The sequence below is a fragment of the Silene latifolia genome, chromosome 3, assembly GCF_048544455.1.
Source record: "Silene latifolia isolate original U9 population chromosome 3, ASM4854445v1, whole genome shotgun sequence".
Lineage (NCBI taxonomy): Eukaryota > Viridiplantae > Streptophyta > Magnoliopsida > Caryophyllales > Caryophyllaceae > Silene > Silene latifolia.
The window spans coordinates 78,210,906-78,234,941 of record NC_133528.1 but is presented as its reverse complement, the minus strand read 5'-3'; positions in this window follow the sequence as shown (position 1 = coordinate 78,234,941).

Here is a 24,036-nt window from a genome sequence, read left to right as displayed (position 1 = left end):
TTGTCGGTCTTATGGCCGTTCCGCCGTGGTAATCGCAAAATTGGCTTGCGTCGCCTTCCCCCTTGTCTTGGGAGGTCTTGCCCACTTCGCCCTTCATTCTTGCTTCGGGCAAAGACCTCGGCCGGTGATTTGACCAGGGGGTGAGACCGTTGTACCGCTTCCGGGTGTATGGTCCCGAACTCCCCCGCGCCCGCCGAGTTTTGCTTCCTGTTAAATCTCTCGGCCGTGACCGATTCATGTCACGGCGACCTTCATCGACATTCTCCGGCGGCTCCTCCTTTCGGGTGCCCACTTCACCGTGGCCTACCCGGTCTTGTGGTAATCCTCCACTTTTACGGCTCGGTCGGCCATCTTTCCGGCGGAGTCCGAGTTGAGGTCCTCGCACTTGATTAGCTTATTTTTGAGCTCGCCTTTCGGAGGCCTTTCATCGGTGCGAAGGCCGCCGATTCGGTGTTCACTCACGGATCTGCTGAGCTTTTGCGTCGAACCTCTTCACATAGCTTCGTAGAGACTCGTCCTCCCCCCGGGATAGTGAGGAGATCCGATGTCTCCACGACCCTTCTCTTGTTGCGGGCGTCTTTCGGGCTATGAAGTTATCCCTTAGGTCGGCGTAGCAGTATACCGAACCATTAGGCAGCCCCTTGTACCAACTCTGGGCCATCCCATGCAGGGTTGTTGGGAAGACTCGGCACCATACCTCATCAGGCTGCTCCCATACCGACATGTCCCCTTTGTATGATAGGGACGGCAGCTTCAGTTTGGTTGGCACGGAGACTTCGAGGACATAGGCACTGAGGGGCTGTCTGACCACGTGTCGAATGACACGTGGCGATCGGCTCCTCGCAATCCTAGTCCGGCTTCTCTCCCCGTGGCGGGAAGGGCTTCTTGTTGTCCGACTTTGGAGAGTCGGACTTCTTTCTTCGTTTCTTCGGGGGTGGCCTCGTTGTTGCCGCGGCGACGCTGTCCTCCCGCGAGTGGGGGAAGGACTTTGGTCTGCCACTGGCAGCACGGGCTCCGCCGGCGTCCTAGTATGCATGGCTCCTTGTATCGCCCCGGACAAGTTGTTCGGGTCCACTTTATGGGCCCTGGTCACCTGTGGGTGCGCTGCCGTCACCGTCGTTGCGGCGGGGGTGATCGGCGTACTACCCATCAGGTCCAGGAATAGCTTCAGTTTGGCTGCATCGACCACATGTCCCATGACGATGTGACTTGGCCGGTGGCGGCGGTGTTTCCGGCTCTCTTGGCATCCCGTACTTCACCGGCTCCATCACTCGGCCGGTGGGGGACTGCCCGATCTCAGAATTAGGAAACGTGTCATCCTGGTAGAATGCAGTTTCGTCGCTCACTATTATTTCTTGTTGTTTTGACATCTTCTTAGCTCTTTGAATGGTTTTTGGTTTGTTTTTTTTTAAAGGTAGGTGACCAGCTTTTAGTATGTTCCCCACAGACGGCGCCAATTGTTCCGGGTGTAATTCCGGAGCAGGATTTGTTACCACGTAAACTTGGTGAATGATGTCTTTGCTTGACTCTTCCTTTCGGCCTCTCCTGAAACAATGAACAAACTGAGGGCTCGGCTTGGTACCGAGCGTACTCACTCCGACGCTCAAGTCAGTAAACTTAAAGAGATTAAGTTGTGTGTTACTTGGCAAAGTATATTGTAGAGAGATAAGGGAGTTTATACCAGATTAATAGTGAGTTTTATGGATGAATTGTGGATTATTCGATCGTTTTCTCAATGAGGATTGAGGAGTATTTATAGACTTTCACCTTTTGTCACGTAGTGGCCAAGTGGCCAAGTGGCAGAGCAGGTGGAAAGACTGTTCTACCCTCGGCCGAGTGACCAATGGCAGGCCGGCTGGCCTGGTTGACTCCATGCCGAGGGGACTTGAATGTGAGTACGCGGATATGTCTCCCGGCTGGCTGATTTCCTAGCCGAGACCCAAGTGACAGGCCGACAGGCTGCGTCGGTTAGGCTGTCTAATGCGTTGACTTGCTGTGGATATCTTTGACCTTGCTCAATATGTTGACTCGGTCAGCGGGTGCAGAATATGCCCCATCAGAACCGAAAAGACTTGAAATGACAATTTCTCTATTATTCATTGACCCGACCCGAAACAACCCAATCCGCTCGACCCGGAACTGACCCGACCAACAAATCCGAAACAGACCCGAAACCCGAAATAACCCGTCCCGACCCGAGTTAACCCGACCCAAATCCGACCCGTTGACCCGTTTTGCCAGGTCTATATTTATACCTACGATTGGCAATGAGCAGCACGTGGATGGGGTGAATGCATATCCATATTCATTTTGTTTTGTATCACTATATCACACCTTAACCCGTTTACATTTTTATTTATTTATTTTCATCCAGCCTTTCTTATTCAGAGACTAAAAGCGAGTAAAAATTGCCAATAGTTAGATATTCGCACCCTTGCAATTAAAAGATCTAAATTAAAAATATTTGAAGCAATAACACACAATCAGTAATTATTGCGTGACTGATGAAGAGATTTGTCGTCACTCGCTTATCAAAAACAATTTATAAAGGGTAATGCTCATGAATTTATGAACGGATTTTACTCTTTTATGGACGTAAATGACCATAATACCCCTTTTATATTAATTATTTCCGTTTTAATACCCTTTTCATTCTCTCTATACTTTATTTAATCTCGATCGGCCGCGTATACCTCTTATTGTTGGTCTTGTACTCTTGTGGGATGGATGCTGCTCCTTTCTTTTACTTCTACAGCAAAAGGGAAAGGGTCTTCTATCGCATTTCTCTCCCGCCCTCTGTAGACCTATAGACTAGAGACCATGATTCATGTCTATCCAAGTTTCTTTGTCCAATACTTAAGATATGAAGGACAACTCTTATTTATTCTAATTGTAGGCCGCCGTCCTCACCGCAACACCGACGACGGTGTCACAAACCCTTATTTTGGGACGCCTCTATCTCCCCCCAACCCTGCCACCACCAGCATCACCGACACAACCCAATTGGCGACGGATGCCGCGCCTCTCCCAACGTCGGCGTCGACCCCCGTCTTTTACCCCAACGCCGGCGACGGTTTAAACAAACCATAATTTAATTAGTGTAAATTAATTCCTTAATTCGATATAATATAATTAATAAAATTAAGAACGGATTTGATGGATACGAGAATTAGAATTATTACTTATCGATACGAGAACTAGCATCCATAATTGTGTAATTTGATGGATTTGAGTAATTTTGTGAGGGAGAGAATTAGAGAGAGTTTTTTATTTTTATTTTTTTATTGTTTTATTTTTTTATTTTTTTTGAGTAAAGGGTATACTATGGAAAAATAATGAAAAAAAGTCTATGAATGAGTAAAAGCCTTACATGAATGAGCAACTACGTTTATAAAATAACCCAATTTAAGTAGTATAAATCGGGTGTCGATCACAAACATGGCGGGGATTATTACTTAGCTTGTTTGAATCAAAGTTTAGCCTAAAGAGTGGAAGTGATTGTTTAACTATTGACTAAAATGTAAACTAATGAAAGTGAATTAAGCAAATACGATTAATGAAACGAGATTTAATAAATATGATAAAAATGTAGAGTCTTTGGGTTCACCCAAGTAAGGTGGACAAGAGTATGGGGTTAACAAGTAATGGGTAGTGATTTGGTCTAGGCTTAAACACTAATTACTTAATCTTTCCTAAATTTAAACACAAAATCTTCACTTTGTGTCTTAACCTTTCACAAACATACTATCAAACATCCCTTTCCATTCTCATGTAAATAAATATCAAGCATACAACAATGAAAGACTAGAGTTTTCACACAAACAATTCATCGAACACTACATCTGCATGTGTATGAAGACCGGATATTTTACCCAAAACCATATGTTAACTACCCAATATCATCATCCAACCCTCACTTAAGATCTATAAGAGACTACTCACTCATGCTTGAAACACAAATATAAACAATTGAAGAAACAAGCATAGATAAAGCAACAACCATTATGCTAACTCAAACAACAATTAATATGAAATTAAAATGTAAAGAAATCAAAACAAAATGAAATTAGGAAGAGAATTATACCAAACAATAAGGAAAGATTGCAACTTTGGATTGATTATGGAAGAAATTCTTCAATATCTTTTGTTACAATCCAAATACTAAAAGTAAAGAACCCAACTAAAGTAGAACTAAACTAATTTGAAGAGTAATTATGACGTAATTAAAGAAAGATTCAGTTTGATTAAGGAAAGCTTAACATAAATTAGGAAATAATTTCAGATCTAGGGTATTGTGTCTAATACAAGTTATGACGGAGTATATATAGTGTTCCCCCAAAATTAGGTCAAAACAAGAAGAAGAGGTAATAATGCGGAAGCGTAGTGCCAGCCGGTCAACCGGCTGCCAGGCTGGTCACCGACATCGAGCTCTTTCTTCTTTTCCATCTTTTCTTCAAAATTTGGCCAAGTGTTTGGCCTGTGTGTTCCCTGCCGGTCTACCGGCAGAGGACACCTCTACTTCTTCTTTTTCTTCCTTCTCCTTGAGCTCTCTGCCGGGCTGTCGGTAGCCATGCCAGCACCGAGTCCTTTTTCTCTTTGCTCTTCTTTCTTCTCCAAAAATTTTCTAGGTGTTGGAGGTGGTTCCAAGCCGGCTAGCCGGCCTACCGACTGAGAACCCTTCTCAGCATTTCCTTTTCCTTCTTTCCTATGAAAGCTCTTTGGGACCTCTTCCTTGCTTCCATTCTCCAATTCCGACTCATTCCCAGCAAAACAAAGACGGGCACACAAGAAGGTATGGGAGTAATAGCACAAAATGCAAGCAAATGGGATAGAAACTGTCCCGAAACGCGCCAAAGCGCGCGGAAAAAGAGGGGGAAATGTGAAAGATTCGTATATATCTTATTAGACTCTTCTAATAACTAAGTGTTTATTAGTTTGGTCATAAACTAAAAGGAACTTATGCATGTATAACAAAAATAGAAGGTAAGAAGGAAAAATCGATTATTCTTACATGAGGGCCGAAAATGGTTTATACTAATTTGGTCTCCTACCAAATTAGTCTTCTTAAGTATATTCCAAATGCCCCAAAAACCTAGATCTAATTGCAAGATCTACTCCTCAAGGATTGTACCAAGGAAATCCTTCTTAATACAAATATTAATTTTGTTACTAGAAATTAATATTTGTGTCCTTAAAATACTAATATTATGAGATTACTACTTCTAGTAATATATAAATAATATTAGAGATTTATGTGAGAGTTTAGGATTTTTGTTCAATAACAAAACTAGAGAGATAAGATATTCTCTAGTTATAAAAACTAATTAGAATGAATTAGGGAGAAAAGAAAATACACTACTCAAGTGTATTATGGAGGAGGCCACCGGTTTTAGGTGGATAGAGTGCCCAATACATTTTCATTTTTGTCTTCTCAAGAGTATAGGTATGCATACCTATGATTAATAGGTAATTGACACGTCTGTCGCGTACCTGTCAAAAATACCAACTGGCTCTAACTAATATAGCTACGGAAGTCGGGTCGAATCCACAGAGAGGTAGGAAATTATCAGCTATATCTAAGTTCGTCAAGGTAACCAAATTGGGGGTTTTAATTATGATATTCTAACTAATAAGAGAAGGGAAGAGAGAATAAAGGAAGGGAATTAAACAAATAGGGAGGAACAGCTAAGACAAACGGTTCACCATAATCATTCAGTCAAGTAATCTAGGTCTCCGATTATTGCAAATACGGTCTAAGGGGTAGCGAACGTCACCTTTCGGTCCTTAATTCACCCTAAAGTGTAAACAGCTTAACTTTCGCCCTCGCTGCAATACCCTATTGTTCGCTACTAGTCTCGCCTTTTCCAACCTTTCGGTCCAGGTCAAGGATCACTAAGAATTAAAGGTCTAATTGCGTCGACTCAATTAGACAGATACAGTTAATTGTAGCATTTAACCAACAAAGACTATACTAGCATTAACCCGATAAATCGATTACTATTCACTCATGATTATGGATCCCCTATAGTCTCAGCATAAAAGAATTAGCTACTCATTATCATTGAATTGACAATAATGATAAATAGATAATTAAAACTAGACATGATGATGAAACTAATAAGGATGCGATTAAGACAATTATGATAACAATTAAAAGAGGGAAAGGATTAAAGCAAAAAATAAGATTAAGAATAAAAGTAGAATGATAATACCAAACACAAGATCCGAATCCGAGAAGCAAAGTACAAAGGAAGAATAAAATCCAAAGAACAGTAGCAAGGTATACCGTAAAAATGAACGAACGAGAGAAGAGAGAAGTAACGTAGTTCACTCCTTCATTCTTATACTAAAAATCCATCCTAAAACCTAATCTATGGACTAATTACAAAAGCCCATAATATGATTAGGCGGAAAAAGGCTGTAGAAGGGTAAACCACTCGATCGAGTGGAAGTATACCACTCGATCGAGTAACTATGCGTCCAACCAGTCGATCGAGTAGAAATAAACTACTCGATCGAGCTCTTCTTGCTAAAACTCCTCGATTGACTCCTTAAACTGGTCGATCGACCAGTCTTGAGTATATAAAGCATTCGATCGAGTAGAAAACTACTCGATCGAGCTATATAGGCATGCTAGACTTTGAAACGCCTTACGAAATCAGCTCACGCGTCTTCCAAGTGTTAGATTTCCAAGCTCCGGCTCCTTATTCTCCATGAATGCATACAATTGGGACAGATTAGGTTCGATTTAGCTCCTCTTCAGATAATTCCTGCAAATTACATAAAACGAACCAAAGTAGAATATTCGGGGGTATTTGTAGCCAAATGCCACATAAAAAGTACAGAAATGCGTGTAAAAGTGAGGTCGAAACCTTATATAAAAGACACGCATCAAATCTCCCCAAACCAAACCTTTGCTTGTCCCCAAGCAAATATGAATGCAACTAAGAAATAACAGTGGAACGGGACCAACGCATCAGCTACAAATCACCCACTAAAACCAATTTAATGCAATAACATGACAAAGTGGCAAATGAGAAGTGCAAACGAGTTAAATTAATGTTTCAAACTTACTGAACCGTCGACCTTGCAAGACTCAAAAGATATCGGACTCTCACGGGTCGCTCGTCACTCAAAATCAGGCACAAGGTGAGTATATATGTGAAAGATAGGAAGAAGCAAGACACTCACCTAACTCGACCTATAAGAACATGCATGCAGTTAACATGAATAAAGTCTCTACAACCGTACATATGCATTCCAACCATACTAATGACCAAGACACATGCCGAGGACTTACATTTGGGTAAGTGAGATAATGGGTAAGAAGGGGCTAAGATGAATTTGGATATGTGGAGTTAATAGCCAGGCTAGCAACAACGGATCCAAATATAAACCGCATCCCAACTTCGTACTCAATATAGCAAGATGAAACGGTGAAAAATTATGCACTAAACTCATGAAACCCAAAACTCGTCAACTCCCGACAAAGTATAGATAGAACATGGGAGTGAAAATCATTATCCAATTCTCATTTTTTTTTTCAACAATTCAACATTTTTTTTCTTTCTTTCCCTTCAATTCTTCCACCATCTTCTGAAATCAGATGAAATAACCATATTGCAATAAAACATTCCAAGAACTACTCGTTACTAGCTCAGCTAGGGTAGGAAGTATTATAGAAAGTAGTTGATAGGACAAAAAGGCAATTTGGCTATGTGAGGCTCATGGGTAGAATGAAATAAAGGGGACTGCCTCTCCTAACATGTGTCACCATCCACAGACCGAATGCATACAGGTATTAAGAAGACTAGACTCATGCTTATGCAAATTGATGTTACATGTCTTAAAGAGAGTACTACTCACATCCTAAATGAAACCGGTCATGAATGTCACCAGTTTAATAAGCTCTAACCTCAGAATGTAATGTAGCTTGCCGACATAAAGAGTCAAGTCTATTCGTTCAGATAAGAGAGAAACAAAAACTCGTAGATTATGCACATAATCATGCCAACTAAATGTCAATAATATACAAGGCTCAAGTAAGGGTTTAAAGTAGCGTCAATGTTCAAACGTTCCGACTCAAATTAAACATGAATTTTTTTTAAATTTTATGTGATTTTTTGAAATTAAAAGCAACAATGCATGCAATGATAATAAACGTGCAAGCAAAAATGCAAGAAAACATGCAGACACAGATATGGATGCATACCTCCCTAAACCAAACCGTACAATGCCCTCATTGTACCAAAAATAGGGAAAGAAATGCAAACTAAAGAGAAAAGGATAAATGGAGTCGGAAAACTTACAAAGCGTCATAAGGAGGGACCTCCCCAAACCGACCATGAACATGGGAGGTCAAAGAAAGTCAAGCAGTAGCTCCATAGACGTAAAAACAGCAGCTGGGAGGCAAAACTACTCGATCGAGCAGTTGGAACAGCTCGATCGAGTGATCTGGCGCATGGAAGGACTCGATCGAGCAGAAAACCACTCGATCGAGTAAGCATGATATTGGTTTTGGTCGATCGAGGACTATTATCACTCGATCGAGTGAAAGCTTCCCCAAAAAGTGCTCGATCGAGCCTAAAACCACTCGATCGAGTACTGTGTCCTGCAAAACACGCATTCCAAAGCTAGAAAAGCATAAAGAGTTCGTAAAACAGCGTCTAAAGTTCAACGTATAGCTAAAGAAAATAAATGGTTCAACAAAAGTACAATAAAACAGTCCGGGCTGCCTCCCGGAGAGCGCTGGTTTAAGAGGTCCCGCACGACCTTTCTTGCATCAATTAACTGGCGCGTCAAGCTCGTCGAAGCGCAAGACTTCAACGCGATTGTCTGCTTCATTCGCCTCGTGGTAATGCTTCACATATTGGCCATTCACCTTGAACCTGTGACCCTCAGAATCTTCGAGCTCCACGGATCCAAACTTGGTAACAGCTGTCACCGTATAAGGACCACTCCATCTGGACTTCAGCTTGCCAGGAAATAATCTCAACCGGGCATTAAACAAAGACACTTTTGCCCAACATGAAACTCACGAGGTAGGATTCTCTTGTCATGCCATCTCTTCGTCTTTTCTTTGTAAATGCGCGAGCTGTCATAGGCATTAAGCCTAAATTCTTCCAACTCATCTAGCTGCAAAAGACGATTCTGACCACACAACTTAGGATCATAATTAAGCTCACGAATTGCCCACCAAGCCTTACATTCCAATTCGACAGGTAAGTGACACGATTTCCCATAAACTAGCCTATAAGGTGATGCACCAATTGGTGTCTTAAAGGCAGTTCTATAAGCCCATAATGTGTCATCTAGCTTAAGACTCCAGTCTTTCCGTGATTTAGAAACTACCTTAGACAAGATCTCTTTCAACTCGCGATTAGAGACCTCTACCTGACCACTAGTTTGGGGATGATACCCCAAACCACGCCTGTTGGACACCAACTTTAGATGAGAATAGAAGTGAGTTTCTTTTCTTTAAAATGCATTCCCCCATCACTAATGACGACCCTAGGGACACCAAATCGGGGGAATATGATCTTTTTAAACATCTTTATCACGGTCTTAGCATCACAATGAGGTGAGGCAATTGCCTCAACCCATTTCGACACATAGTCTACAACCACTAAAATATACCTGTTACCTTTACTGGATGGGAACGGTCCTTGGAAATCAATGCCCCAGACATCGAAGACCTCAACCTCTAAGATACCGTTTGTGGCATCTCATGTCTCTTTGAAATGTTCCCTGATCGTTGGCAAGCATCACAGGCTGAAACAAAAGACCTAGCATCAGCAAACAAAGAAGGCCAGTAAAAACCAGACTGAAGTACCTTAGCCACGGTGCGCGATGGACCGTGGTGACCACCATATGAGGAGGAGTGACAGCCTTCCAGGACTATTTTGGTCTCCCACTGTGGAATACACCGTCTGTGGAGACCGTCTGCACATTCCTTAAACAAGTAAGGGTCATCCCAGAAGTACTGCTTAGCGTTATAGAGAAAACGCTTCCTCTGCTGATGAGAAAGGTCAGGCGGCAGCTTGCCACTGACAACGAAGTTAGCTATATCTGCATACCAAGGTTCTTGGTTAACAATAGACGATATAACAGCAATCAAAGTATCGTCAGGAAAAGAGTCATCTATAGGTAGAGAATCTTCCCCTTCTTGTCGCATCAGTCGCGACAAGTGATCAGCTACAACGTTCTCAGCTCCTTTCTTATCCTTAATCTGCAAATCAAACTCCTGAAGAAGGAGTATCCATCTCAATAGCCGTGGTTTAGCCTCCTTCTTAGCAAGGAGATGCCTCAAAGCTATATGGTCAGTAAAAACAGTGACTTCTGACCCAACTAAATAAGTACGAAACTTCTCTAAGGCATAAACTACAGCTAACAGCTCTTTCTCAGTGGTAGTGTACTTCACTTGAGCCTCATCCAGAGTTCGGCTCGCATAGTAGATAGCACTCAAAGCTTTGTCTTTCCTCTGGCCTAGCACCGCTCCCAGTGCGTAGTCACTGGCATCACACATTATCTCAAACGGCAAGTCCCAGTCGGGAGGCTGTATGATCGGCGCAGAGACTAAAGCCTGCTTTAACCTGTTAAAAGCAGAAAGACAATCATCAGTAAACTCAAAAGGGGCATCCTTAAGCAGCAACTGTGTAAGTGGTTTAGCAATCTTTGAGAAATCCTTGATGAACCGGCGATAAAAGCCAGCGTGACCAAGGAAACTCCTCATCCCCTTAACATTAACAGGAGGTGGTAATTGCTGAATCACTTCCACCTTTGCTTTATCAACCTCTATTCCCCTATCAGAAACTAAGTGCCCTAAGACAACTCCCTCGTTGACCATAAAGTGGCACTTCTCCCAGTTCAGTACGAGATTAACCTCAATGCAGCGCTGCAACACTTTCTCAAGGTTAGACAGACAGTTAGAAAAATCACTTCCATATACACTGAAGTCATCCATAAAAACTTCCATGATAGACTCAATATACTCTGAAAATATCCCCATCATGCACCTTTGAAAGGTGGCAGGGGCATTACACAAACCAAAAGGCATCCTGCGATAAGCAAAAACGCCCTGAGGACAAGTAAATGTAGTCTTAGCCTGATCATCTGGGTGGATAGGGATCTGAAAGAACCCTGAGTACCCGTCTAAATAGCAGAAAAATTTATGAGAAGCTAACCTTTCTACCATTTGATCAATAAAAGAAAGGGGAAAGTGATCTTTCTTGGTGGCGGCATTCAGCTGTCTGTAATCTATGCACATCCGCCAACCGGTCACTACTCGAGTAGGTATTAATTCATTCTTTTCATTCTTAAAAACAGTTGTCCCTCCTTTCTTAGGGACCACCTGTACTGGGCTCACCCATTCAGAATTACCGACATAATAAATAATGCCTGCATCCAGCAGCTTCATTACCTCAGCCATCACAACATCTTGCATCTTTTGGTTCAGCCGGCGCTGACCCTGTCTGCAAGGTTTGTGATCTTCCTCCGGCTCTATCCTGTGCATACAAACATCGGGACTAATCCCCTTGATATCGTCCAGTGAATAACCCATTGCTTTCCTGTTTTTCTTAAGTACAGCTAACAAAGAAGTCAGCTGATCATCATTAAGCTTGGAACTAACTATGACTGGATATTGCTCTGTATCGTCTAAGAAAACATATTTAAGATGAGAAGGGAGAGGCTTACGTTCCGGTACTTTTACCTCAATGGAGCAAAGAGTGCTAATCATTTGTTCCACTTGCTCTCCCTCATGCTCATCCAAATCATCAACAAGCAATTCCAACGCAGCGTCATCGTCATCTGGGCTATCTGCACACTCATCAAAAAGCATAAGGGCTTCTAGTGGGTCCTTCATAAAAGAACCCGACCAGAAATCATAAATAGACTCATCAATCATATCGACTGAATAGCAAGTATCCTCTATCATTGGGTGAGCCAAAGTACTAGGCAGACTGAAAGTGATAGCGTCATCCCCTACTGCAAGAGTCAAACGCCCTTGTCTGACATCAATAACGGCCCCAGCTGTACAAAGGAATGGTCTTCCTAAGATAATTTGGGTCCGGGTGTCCTCATCTATATCCAAAACAATGAAATCTACTGGGATATAAAGCTTGCCTATTTTCACAGGCACGTCCTCTAAGACACCTAAGGGCCTCCTAACAGATCTATCAGCCATCTGTAGGGTAATGTTAGTCACTTTAAAATGACTCATCTTCGATTTCTTGCAGACAGAAAGGGGCATGACACGACACGGCACCTAGATCGCAAAGGGCCTTATCAATAACCATGTTGCCTATAACACAAGTAATAGAAAAGCTGCCCGGGTCTTTCATTTTAGGCGGACTCTTATTCAAAAGTAAATTACTAGACTCTTCCATAAATGAAATTGTCTCAAATTCACTCAAATTTCTCTTACGCGTCACAATATCTTTCATAAACTTGGCGTAAGTGGGTACCTGAGTAACAAGTTCAAAGAAAAGGGACAGTTACCTGGAGGTTCTTCACAACGTCCACAAACTTACCGTACTGTCGCTCGATCTTTGCGTCCTTCAGACGGCCTGGAAAGGGTACCCTAGTGGCAACAAGCGGACCCGCAACTTTTCCTTTACCTTTATCAACGCGTGACGTCTCCACAGCAGGGGAAGATGACACGGTGACGGTATTAGATAGTAGATTTAGAATCCCCGCCACTTAAAATGGTCGATCGAGTACTTTTATCAGTCGATCGACCATATTCTTCTTCTGTTTCACTCGATCGACCATTTTTGTCACTCGATCGAGTGATTGCCTCAGCAACCTTACTCGATCGAGTAATAAAATCACTCGATCGACCAACATCAACTTGTGCACTCCTCGGTCGACCTGTATTTTCACTCGATCGAGTGAAAGGATGAATTAAATTGCTCGATCGAGTAGAAAAATCAGTCGATCGAGTGTTTACAGCACACGCAGCAAGTATTTCTTCCAAAAACTCGTCTAAATCATCCTCTGGGGTATCGTCAGCTATCAAAACCTCATCTTCTTGTGCTTTTGGGTTTTCATAAGTAAAGCCGACTTGGAAATTCGTTGCACTAACTGAATTGCGTGTCGGTAGAGGTTCGGCTTGGTCTTTCGCGAGTGTTAACTGCGCGACTTGTTCTCTCAATTCCGCTATGACCGTATCCTTACCATCACGTATGCTCATCATCAAGGATTTCAATTCAGCAACTTCTTCATTTGCAGAAGGAGAGACCGGTTGCGGCATTGGCGTAGAAGGGGTAGAGACATTCTTTATTTCCTCATACAGCTGAGAAAAAGGAACTCCTTGCTTGAATTTCTTATAAGCAAGGGCACGCTCTACACTTGCCATACATTCAATAGGATCATGCCCTTCCTCGCCACATCTACCACATGGCTCTATATGCTCAGTGATCGAACAACCTTGTAATTTAGACATTCTGGCAGATAAACTTACAAAGCAATAAACAACCTGCAAAATTATTCAAAACTTTGCAAATAATGAGATCAGCCTCAAGGAATAAATTCCTTGAGACGAGAGACAAACTTAATTAAAGCAACAAAATTGCGCCACCTCCCCGGCAACGGCGCCAAAATTTGACACGTCTGTCGCGTACCTGTCAAAAATACCAACTGGCTCTAACTAATATAGCTAGGGAAGTCAGGTCGAATCCACAGAGAGGTAGGAAATTATCAGGTATATCTAAGTTCGTCAAGGTAACCAAATTGGGGGTTTTAATTATGATATTCTAACTAATAAGAGAAGGGAAGAGAGAATAAAGGAAGGGAATTAAACAAATAGGGAGGAACAGCTAAGACAAACGGTTCACCATAATCATTCAGTCAAGTAATCTAGGTCTCCGATTAATGCAAATACGGTCTAAGGGGTAGCGAACGTCACCTTTCGGTCCTTAATTCACCCTAAAGTGTAAACAGCTTAACTTTCGCCCTCGCTGCAATACCCTATTGTTCGCTACTAGTCTCGCCTTTTCCAACCTTTCGGTCCAGGTCAAGGATCACTAAGAATTAAAGGTCTAATTGCGTCGACTCAATTAGACAGATACAGTTAATTGTAGCATTTAACCAACAAAGACTATACTAGCATTAACCCGATAAATCGATTACTATTCCCTCATGATTATGGATCCCCTATAGTCTCAGCATAAAAGAATTAGCTACTCATTACCATTGAATTGACAATAATGATAAATAGATAATTAAAACTAGACATGATGATGAAACTAATAAGGATACGATTAAGACAATTATGATAACAATTAAAAGAGGGAAAGGATTAAAGCAAAAAATAAGATTAAGAATAAAAGTAGAATGATAATACCAATCACAAGATCCGAATCCGAGAAGCAAAGTACAAAGGAAGAACAAAATCCAAAGAACAGTAGCAAGGTATACCGTAAAAATGAACGAACGAGAGAGGAGAGAAGTAACGTAGTTCACTCCTTCAGTCTTATACTAAAAATCCATCCTAAAACCTAATCTATGGACTAATTACAAAAGCCCATAATATGATTAGGCGGAAAAAGGCTGTAGAAGGGTAAACCACTCGATCGAGTGGAAGTATACCACTCGATCGAGTAACTATGCGTCCAACCAGTCGATCGAGTAGAAATAAACTACTCGATCGAGCTCTTCTTGCTAAAACTCCTCGATTGACTCCTTAAAATGGTCCATCGACCAGTCTTGAGTATATAAAGCATTCGATCGAGTAGAAAACTACTCGATCAAGCTATATAGGCATGCTAGACTTTGAAACGCCTTCCGAAATCAGCTCACGCGTCTTCCAAGTGTTAGATTTCCAAGCTCCGGCTCCTTATTCTCCATGAATGCATACAATTGGGACAGATTAGGTTCGATTTAGCTCCTCTTCGGTTAATTCATGCAAATTACATAAAACGAACCAAAGTAGAATATTCGGGGGTATTTGTAGCCAGATGCCACATAAAAAGTACAGAAATGCGTGTAAAAGTGAGGTCGAAACCTTATATAAAAGACACGCATCAGTAATCATTATGTTACCCACTAATTTAAATTAACTTAAGCACAAATCCTCCCATCCTTTCCATTTACACGGTTCAAATGTGTAATATGGATCCATTTTAACTTTGTCAACTTGTTAATTTGTATTGTGTGACAAATTGGACATGTTACTAGACATGTCATTTAAATAATGCATTTTTAACAAATTAAAAATCATTATATAAATGAAATAAATCACACACAAAAATTAACTAGTAATTCACAATTACAATTACTTAAAATGGGCCATATAATTATAAATCACAACTACTTGTATTTATAATAAACAATTCATTCTTTATATTAATTGTTTCATAAACAATAAATAACCTAAGTAATAAAACAATTCAATTACTTGGTACGAATCTTATTTAATCGAATTACAATAAGATACGTATTATTACTCACAAAATCATTTGTTCAAATTTAAGGAATTATTTAACTTGTATCGTCATACAATTAATTAATTAGTCAATTAAGAATGTTTCCCTAGAGGTATGACCTTAAAGGATCAACTGATCACCACCGTCATACGACAGTAATGTCAAACTCTAGTCAGCCAATCATTACCGATTAATGTGGATCAGTTGACAATAAAATGTTACTTTCCCTTTAGTATTCTTAATACGAGATTTAATCATGTGATCGCATTATTGTCGAGGACACATACTCCAATAAAATGTTTACCAAATAAAGACTCATCAAACCTCCCCACACTTAAACTTTACTCGTCCCCGAGTAAGTATCTTAAGCGAGATAAAGAGCTCTAATCAAAGACTAATAACTTGGACATTTTATTTATAACATCCGAAGCGGGTTTAACTTCACCCGAAGCCCTTTCAACTCACAATTTGACAGTTCATGAGGGGAAGTGCCCTATTGCAAGGCAAGTAAAGTCTTGCTAAAAAATTTTGGTTCAAAATGGTACTAAACTACCAAGTAATGCATAGGAAAGAACCAATCAAAATGCACACACTTGCCTCATTCAAGCGAGGTTTTCAAAACCGAACTTGGAAAGTCTATAGTGGAGGATGCTATCTCAGGGTCTTACCGAGGTGTCGACTCCCTAAATCTATCTCAAGCAACCAAAAGTGACAACACGGAATGCCTTAGAAACAAATTTGAGGCGGGGAAAGGGGAAAAGCAGCGCTATACTCTCAAGGTTGACACGACACACAAGATTCGACTCCATATCAAGCCTTTGACCAAATGAGACCTAGATATCGACTCTCACGGGCTTCGCTTGTCGCTCATTTGAATGATCGGGTGATTATTTGAAACAAACGTAACCAAAATCACTCTCCTAGCTCGACTTGCGAGGCATGCCCACATTCTAGTGTGGTACTCCATCCTATATCCGCAAGAGAAGTGTGTAAATGATGCACATATAAGAGACAATCGGGTTATAATGGGGCTTTGGGTTTGGTAAGAAAGGGATTGGCACACGTACCGATATGGGTATGTGTGGCTAAGATCGAGTAGTCATCACAACCTATCCTACTTACCTCACTCCAAACATATCAAACGGGCTTTTCACAAAATGGTGAAGTGATCACCTATAAAAAAAAAATGGAACTTTTCAAAATCAAACTCATTTGCATAAGACATCAAAACCCTTTTATTAGCAACGCCTTTTTCCAATCTCTCAATCATGTGCAAGAGATGTTGCTCATGGTTTTTTCTAAAACAATAACTCAAAATTTTTCTTCTTTTCTATTTTCATTTTTCATTGCTTTTTCAAAACGTCTTTATTTTAACACAAAATATGGCCAAATTAAGCTTCATATAAAGTTTAAGCTCAAATCTCCAAGAGTAAGGTTCCTGCTTCAACCTGTTAAAAGGAGAAAGACATTCATCAGTAAAATTAAATGGAGCATCCTTAAGTAACAATTGTGTAAGTGGTTTAGCAATTTTAGAAAAATCCTTAATAAAACGGCGATAAAAGCCAGCGTGACCAAGGAAACTCCTAACTCCCTTAGCATTAACGGGAGGAGGCAATTGCTCTATCACTTGCACCTTCGCCTTATCAACCTGTATGCCCTTATCAGATACTAAGTGCCCAAGGACAATGCCTCGTTAATCATGAAATGGCACTTCTCCCAATTCAGCACTAAATTAACCTCAATACATCATTGCAAAACTTTCTCAAGGTTAGTTAAACAATCATAAAAATCATTACCATAAACACTGAAATCGTCCATAAATACCTCCATAATTGACTCTATATACTCAAAAGATATCCCCATCATGAACCTTTGAAATGTAGTTGGGCATTACACAATCCAAATGGCATTCTGCGATAAGCAAAAACACCATGCGGGCAAGTAAAAGTAGTCTTTTCTTGATCATCAGGGTGGATTGGGATCTGAAAAAACCTGAATATCTAAATAACAGAAAAATTTATGTGAGGCCAATCGTTCTACCATGTGATCAATGAAAGGAAGAGGGAAGTGATCTTTTTTGTGTGGCGGCATTTAACTGTCTATAATCAATGCACATCCGCCAACCTGTTACTACTCTAGTCGGTATTAATTCATTTTTATCATTTTTCACCATTGTAGTTCCTCCTTTCTTTGGGACTACCTAAACTGGACTTACCCATTGGAGTTGCCAATGGTGTAGATAATACCTGCATCAAGTAAATTCATCACTTCCGCCATAACTACATCCTGCATCTTCGGGTTCAACTTACGCTGACCTTGTTTGCAAGGCTTATGACCTTCCTCTAACTCAATTTTGTGCATATAAACGTCATGATTGATGCCCTTAAGGTCATCCAAACTGTAACCCAAAGCTTTCCTATTCTTTTTAAGACCAACCAACAACGCAGTAAGTTGGTTATCATCAAGTTTAGCATTAACAATGACAGGATATTGCTCGGATTCCTCTAAAAACACATATTTAAGGTGAGAAGGGAGAGGTTTGAGCTCGGGTTTCTTTACCTCAGCAGCACAAGAGGTTTCCATTATGACATTTACCGTCTCACCTTTCTCAATAGTGAACTCCCAACCTTTTAAAGCAGCTTTCATTGTCCTGTAATCAACCTGTACATCCTCTGCAAAAGCATCAAGAACCATCAAAGCCTTTAACAGGTCCCTAATCAGGGAACCGTCCAATAATCAAACATAGATTCATCTACAATGTCTATATCATAACATGTATCTTCTATCATAGGCTTATCCAGCGTGCTAGCCAAATTAAAAGTGACCTTATCATCCCCCACCACAAGAGTTAAATGTCCTTGTTTGACATCTATAATAGCTTCTGCTGTATGCAAAAATGGTCTACCCAAATTTATAGGAATCTGAGTATCTTCAGCCATATCCAATACAATAAAATCAACAGGTATGAAAAGTGTACCTATATTAACAGGGACATCCTCTAAAGCACCTAGGGGACGTTTAACTGTTTGGTCAGCCATTTATAAGGTTACGTTGGTAACTTTAAGATTCCCCATATTCAGTTTCTTGCTAACCGAATAGGGCATGACACTGACACTCGCACCTAAATCACATAAAGCTTTATCTATTACATGAGGGCCTATGGTACAGGGAATGGAAAAACTACTCGGGTCCTTTAATTTGGGCGGAGACTTGCTTTGTAGGAGTGCACTACACTCTTCCGTAAAACAAATGGTCTCCACTTCGTTAAAGATTCTCTTACGAGTCAGAATATCTTTCATAAATTTAGCGTAAGAGGGTACATGGGTAATTAGTTCGGTGAAGGGTACAATTACCTGCATATTTTTGACGACCTCCAAGAATTTACCAAACTGTTGCTCGATCTTTGTATTCTTTAATCGTCCCGGAAATGGAACTTTGATAACAATTGGTGGCTCGACAGCTTTGCTCTTCCCTTTATCAAAATTAGACGCCTTATTAACAGTAGAAGACGTCCCATCAGCAATAGGTAACGGATCAGCAACTTCGCCAGTCACAAAAGTCGATCGACCATCCATATCAGTCGATCAACATACAGAACCCGTCGATCGACTATTGTCCTCAGTCGATCGAATTTTTCCAACATCATCAGGGTTCAAAGCTGTAGATTTATTCGATCGACCATCGTTTTCTGTCGATCGACTTTTTTCAGGCATCACAGCAGCTTCATCAGCAAATTTCTCTTACCGCATCCACATCTAACCCCTCAATTATGACATTTTCAGTGACCTGGAGCGTCTCTGGTTCATCATATATAAGATCACTCGAAGATGTATCGCATTCGCAGTGTCATGCGGCTTATCTGGCTGAGACGGCAACGCACCCGCTTGTTGTAGACACCTCGTATCTGCACCTCCCGCCAAACACCCAGTGATGATTGGGCCGCATGTTTAATCACGCGGAGTGACACGTCTGTCGCGTACCTGTCAAAAATAACCAACTGGCTCTAACTAATATAGCTAGGGAAGTCGGGTCGAATCCACAGAGAGGTAGGAATTTGTCAGCTAAATCTAAGTTCGTCAAGGTAACCAAATTGGGGGTTTTAATTATGATGTTCTAACTAATAAGAGAAGGAAAGAGAGAATAAAGGAAATGAATTAAACAAATAGGAAGGAATAGCTAAGACAACGGTTCACCATAATCATTCAGTCAAGTAATCTAGGTCTCAGGTCAATGCAAATACGGTCTAAGGGGTAGCGAACGTCACCTTTCGGTCCTTAATTCACCCTAAAGTGTAAACAGCTTAACTTTCGCCCTCACTGCAATACTCTATTGTTCGCTACTAGTCTCGCCTTTTCCAACCTTTCGGTCCAGGTCAAGGATCACTAGGAATTAAAGGTCTAATTGCGTCGACTCAATTAGAAGGATACATTTAATTGTAGCATTTAACCAACAAAGACTATACTAGCATTAACCCAATAAATCGATTACTATTCCCTCATGATTATGGATCCCCTATAGTCTTAGCATAAGAAAATTAGCTACTCATAACCATCGAATTAACAATAGCAACAATTAGATAATTAAAACTAGACATAATGATGAAACTAGTACGGATTCAATTAAAGCAATTATAATAATAATTGGAAAAGGGAAAGAATTAAAACAATAAATAAGATTAAGAGTAAAAGTAGAGTGATAATACCAATTACAGAATCCAAATCCGAGTAGCAAAGTGTAAAGGAAGAGTAAAAATCCAAAGGACAGTGACAAAGTGTGTTCCCAAAATGAACGAACGAGAGAAGAGGAGAGTAACGTAGTTCACTCCTCCAGTCTTATACTAAAAATCCATCCTAAAACCTAATCTATGGACTAATTACAAAAGCCCATAAAATAATTAGGCGGAAATTAACTAAAGCACAAGAAACCGCTCGATCGAAAGCGAAGTAATCTACTCGATCAAGCAAATCATCACCAAACCACTCGATCGAGTGGTTATAAACCACTCGATCGAGCACCTCTTGCAGAAACTCCTCGATTGACCCCTTAAACTGCTCGATCGACCAATCTTGAGTATATAGAGCATTCGATCGAGTAGAAAACTACTCGATCGAGCTATATAGGCACGTTAGACCTTGAATTACTTCCCGAACTCAGCTCACGCGTCTTCCAAGTGTTAGATTTCCAAGCTCCTGCTCCTTATTCTCCATGAATGCATACAATTGGGACAGATTAGGTTCGATTTAGCTCCTCTTCGGTTAATTCCTGCAAATTACATAAAACGAACCAAAGTAGAATATTCGGGGGTATTTGTAGCCAGATGCTACATAAAAAGTACAGAAATGCGTGTAAAAGTGAGGTCGAAACCTTATGTAAAAGACACGCATCAAATCTCCCCAAACCAAACCTTTGCTTGTCCCCAAGAAAATATGAATGCAACTAAGAAATAACAGTGGAACGGGACCAACGCATCAGCTACAAATCACCCACTAAAACCAATTTAATGCAATAACATGACAAAGTGGCAAATGAGAAGTGCAAACGAGTTAAATTAATGTTTCAAACTTACTGAACCGTCGACCTTGCAAGACTCAAAAGATATCGGACTCTCACGGGTCGCTCGTCACTCAAAATCAGGCACAAGGTGAGTATATATGTGAAAGATAGGAAGAAGTAAGACACTCACCTAACTCGACCTATAAGAACATGCATGCAGTTAACATGAATAAAGTCTCTACAACCGTACATATGCATTCCAACCATACTAATGACCAAGACACATGCCGAGGACTTACATTTGGGTAAGTGAGATAATGGGTAAGAAGGGGCTAAGATGAATTTGGATATGTGGAGTTAATAGCCAGGCTAGCAACAACGGATCCAAATATAAACTGCATCCCAACTTCGTACTCAATATAGCAAGATGAAACGGTGCAAAACCATGTACTAAACTCATGAAACCCAAAAACTCGTCAACTCCCGACAAAGTATAGATAGAACATGGGAGTGAAAATCATTATCCAATTCTCATTTTTTTCTCATATATGATTTTTCTTTCTTTTCTTTTTCTTTTCGCTTTTTTCATTCTTTTTTTTTTCGTTTCATTTTTTCCAACAATTCAACATTTTTTTTTCTTTCTTTCCCTTCAATTCTTCCACCATCTTCTGAAATCAGATGAAATAACCATATTGCAATAAAACATTCCAAGAACTACTCGTTACTAGCTCAGCTAGGGTAGGAAGTATTATAGAAAGTAGTTGATAGGACAAAAAGGCAATTTGGCTATGTGAGGCTCATGGGTAGAATTAAATAAGGGGGACTGCCTCTCCTAACAAGTGTCACCATCCACAGACCCAATGCATACAGGTATTAAGAAGACTAGACTCATGCTTATGCAAATTGATGTTACATGTCTTAAAGAGAGTACTACTCACATCCTAAATGAAACCGGTCATGAATGTCACCAGTTTAATAAGCTCTAACCTCAGAATGTAATGTAGCTTGCCGACATAAAGAATCAAGTCTATTCGTTCAGATAAGAGGGAAACAAAAACTCGTAGATTATGCACATAATCATGCCAACTAAATGTCAAGAATATGCAAGGCTCAAGTAAGGGTTTAAAATAGCGTCAATGTTCAAACGTTCAGACTCAAATTAAACATGAATTTTTTTTTTAATTTTATGTGATTTTTTGAAATTAAAAGCAACAATGCATGCAATGACAATAAGCGTGCAAGCAAAAATGCAAGAAAACATGCAGACACAGATATGGATGCATACCTCCCCAAACCAAATCGTACAATGCCCTCATTGTACCAAAAATAGGGAGGGAAATGCAAACTAAAGAGAAAAGGATAAATGGAGTCGGAAAACTTACAAAGCGTCATAAGGAGGGACCTCCCCAAACCGACCATGAACATGGGAGGTCAAAGAAAGTCAAGCAGTAGCTCCATAGACGTAAAAACAGCAGCTGGGAGTCAAAACTACTCGATCGAGCAGTTGGAACAGCTCGATCGAGTGATCTGGCGCATGGAAGGACTCGATCGAGCATAAAACCACTCGATCGAGTAAGCATGATTTTGGTTTTGGTCGATCGAGGACAATATCGCTCGATCGAGTGAAATCTACCTCAAAAAGTGCTCGATCGAGCACAATATCATTCGATCGAGTACTTTGACCTGCAAAACACGCATTAAAAGCAAGGAAATACATGGGAAGTTCATAAAACAGCGTCTAAAGTTCAACGTAAAGCCAAAGAAAAATAAATAGTTCAACAAAAGTACAATAAAACAGTCCGGGCTGCCTCCCGGAGAGCGCTGGTTTAAAAGGTCCCGCACGACCTTTCTGGCATCAATTAATCAAGCGCGTCAAGCTCGTCGAAGCGCAAGACTTCAACACGATTATCCCGCTTCATTCGCCTCGTGGTAGTGCTTCACATATTGGCCATTCACCTTGAATCTATGACCTTCGGAATCTTCAAGCTCCACGGATCCAAATTTAGTAACAAAATTGTCACCGTATAAGGACCACTCCATCCGGACTTGACTTGCCAGAAATAATCTCAACCGGGCATTAAACAGCAACACCTTTTGCCCAACATGAAACTCCCGAGGTAGGATTCTCTTGTCATGCCATCTCTTCGTCTTTTCCTTGTAAATGCGCGAGCTGTCATAGGCATTAAGCCTAAACTCTTCCAATTCATCTAGCTGCAAAAGACGATTCTGACCACACAACTTAGGATCATAATTAAGCTCACGAATTGCCCACCAAGCCTTACATTCCAATTCGACAGGTAAGTGACACGATTTCCCATAAACTAGCCTATAAGGTGATGCACCAATTGGTGTCTTAAAGGCAGTTCTGTAAGCCCATAATTTGTCATCTAGCTTAAGACTCCAGTCTTTCCGTGATTTAGAAACTACCTTAGACAAGATCTCTTTCAACTCGCGATTAGAGACCTCAACCTGACCACTAGTTTGAGGATGATACCCCAAACCTCGCCGGTGTTGGACACCAACTTTAGACAGAATAGAAGTGAGTTTCTTTTCTTTAAAATGCATTCCCCCATCACTAATGACGACCCTAGGGACACCAAAGCGGGGGAATATGATCTTTTTTAACATTTTTATCATGGTCTTAGCATCACAATGGGGTGAGGCAATTGCCTCAACCCATTTCGACACATAGTCTACAGCCACTAAGATATACCTGTTACCTTTACTGTATGGGAACGGTCCTTGGAAATCAATGCCCCAGACATCGAAGACCTCAACCTCTCGGATGCCGTTTTGTGGCATCTCATGTCTCTTTGAAATGTTCCCCGATCGTTGGCAAGCATCACAAGCTCAAACAAAAGACTTAGCGTCGGAAACAAAGAAGGCCAAGAAAAAACCAGAAGTACCTTAGCCACGGTGCGCGATGGACCGTGGTGACCACCATATGAAGAGGAGTGACAGCCTTCCAGGACTATTTTGGTCTCCCACTGCGGAATACACCGTCTGTAGAGACCGTCTGCACATTCCTTAAACAAGTAAGGGTCATCCCGGAAATCGCTTAGCGTTATACGAAAACGCTTCCTCTGGCGATGAGAAAGGTCGGGCGGCGGCTTGCCAC